The following is a 2636-nucleotide window of genomic DNA, read 5'->3' as shown; positions in this document are numbered from 1 at the left end:
AAATGAGTCCAAAAAAAGTAAGAAATAGCCAATTGTTTGGCATCAGTTATGTTACTATCGTGCTTTTAACTTTTTGAGTGAGGAATATTTTTAAAAGCGAAGCTTTTCTATAATTAGGGTCGGTCCGTCCGTACGTCCGTCCGTCCGTCCGAGATAGTTAGCTTTTATGCATTAATTTAGGCATGTTAGAATTGTCCTATCAATTTCAAACTTTGCATGGTGATTCCTGTAGTAGTTAGGTACGATTTAGAAAGCATAGCAACTCTATAATCGTTACCATAATGTCAGTACGTCCATTTTAAACATGTTGATTTTTTACTTTTTTAATAACAATTTTTTATGTGATAAAATCATCCGAGTGATCTGATTTTTTTATTACTGATTCCTATTACAATAAGGTACTATATTATGAGTGAAGCATCTCTATAATCAAGTATTAAAAATGTCAGTATGTCCTTACCAGAATTCTGTATTTAAGAAGTTTTGCAACAAAATTACGTATAATTTTGTCAAGCCTTATATTTTCATATTTTGTATAATCAGTTCTGACACTCAACAAAAGTTAATGTTCGTTTGTCCTACCGTTTCTGTGCTTCGCTTTTATGGATGTTGTCATCCTTGTTTTTAATATTGGACTGTTTTTTTTTAACAGGGATGCCAACATCCATAAAAGCGAAGCTTTTAATTTCTTAAAATAAATGAAATTATACCTGATTGTCCTAGAAATCAGATTTTTAAGTTCATTGTATGATACAAAAAAATTTCAAAAAAGTTTAAAATCAGCATATTTTGAATAAATGTACTAACTTTTCTGGTAACGATAATAGTATTGATACGCTTTCTAAATCGCACTTAACTACAAAGTTTGAAATCGATTCGATAGGACTATTTTTGCATGCCAAATTAAACGTACGTATGTACAGACCCTAATTATAGAAAAGCTTTGCTTTTAAACATAACAGATTGCATTTAAAATTTAGCTGAAATACTGTTGATTTGCATGGCATGATCACCATGAAGAAAGAGAGAAATGAAGCTAGAGTACCAAGTTATAATGAAAATGACTCTCAAGGGACATCACCCTCTGAGATGGGAGTGGGCGAATACCCTCTCAGAGTAGGATGTGGGATTACCCTCCGAGAGGGATGGTCGGAGGGGGGGGGGGGGGCGGGGGGTTCAGAGGTAAAGAATGATTAAGAGGGAGGGATAATCATGAGCATACCATAGATTAGAAGAATAATAGATTAATTAAAGACAATTTCATTTGAATAAAAGGATCTTAGTGTATCTGTCTGCATGTACCCAATTATCTCGCTAACCGCTGAATCGTTACGGTTCTCTTTTACTTCTCATAGGTCCTAGGGAGGTTTATAGCTACTCTAATGGAGAAATTGTCCCTATAAAAAAATTACCCCTAACAAAATGTCTTTCTTTTTTTCTTTTTAAATCTAAAATAAAAATTGGATTATCGAATTCAATTTCCCATCTCCTTCAGCGCCACTAGAGGCCTCTAGGGGCGCAACCGCTAGAATTTAATTTAATAAACTATATCCATTTATGCAAGCTCTAAAATAAGAACTTTCAATGACGGAGGTAATAGAGACTGTAAACTAAATACATTGGTACCCAAAAAGACTTTCTTAATCAAATCTAGACCCATGACTGTTGGATCAAACAAGCATTTTCATAACTTTTTAACCAATATTTTGTTCTAAAAATTTATACGATAACTAAACTGTTAACATTTATAAAACAAAGATACAAACTGCAACTAATTAAAATTTTATAGTAATTACTGGCAAAACATTGATTATATTAATATTGGAATAGTTTCTAAACATCAGATCTATTTATGGAAATATATACAGATAACTACCTGCCTCCCTTTTCCAAAGACCTCTTTCGTCTGCTGGCAAATTATTTTCTGCTACTTGTCCTTGGAATGACGACATAGAAGTATCCCCAAACCATCTAGTGTTTTACTCTAATTTCTGAACTATAATATTACTTCGTCTATGACAATGAGAGGATTAACATTACAATAATAATATTGTTTAATTTAGAACTAATTCTGTGTATCCATTTGTAAACATATTAATATTCTAATTAATTTCAATTGTTACGAATTAAATGTTTAACTTTGTAGGTAGTAATTCATATTGCTTACTACCCAACTTAAGTTTATTATCCAGAATTTGTTAAAAGCAAATCTTTTCTACAATTAGGGTCGGTCCGTCCGTCCCTCCGAGATAGTTAGCTTTTATTCGTTAATTTAGGCATGTTAGAATTGTCCTATCGATTTCAAACTTTGCATGGTGATTCCTGTAGTAGTTAGGTACGATTTAGAAAGCGTAGCAACTCTATAATCGTTATCAGAATGTCTGTACGTCCTATTTAAACATGTTGATTTTTTTACTTTTTTAATAAAAAATTTTTATGTGATAAAATCTTCCGATTGATCTGATTTTTTTATTATTTTTATAAAAGTAACTGGATGTGTACTAAAAGGATCTCGCTAACCACTGAACCGATATGGTTTTCCTTCACAATGTAACAAGATATAATAACAAGAGCCCAATGAATCTTTCATTGATAATTTAAGTTTAGCTCTTTTTCTCTTTTCTTCTTACTAATAT

This window comes from Acartia tonsa, chromosome 13, assembly GCF_053477335.1.
Source record: "Acartia tonsa isolate MP-2025a chromosome 13, ASM5347733v1, whole genome shotgun sequence".
NCBI classification, from domain to species: domain Eukaryota; kingdom Metazoa; phylum Arthropoda; class Copepoda; order Calanoida; family Acartiidae; genus Acartia; species Acartia tonsa.
Note: the sequence above shows the minus strand (reverse complement) of the source record.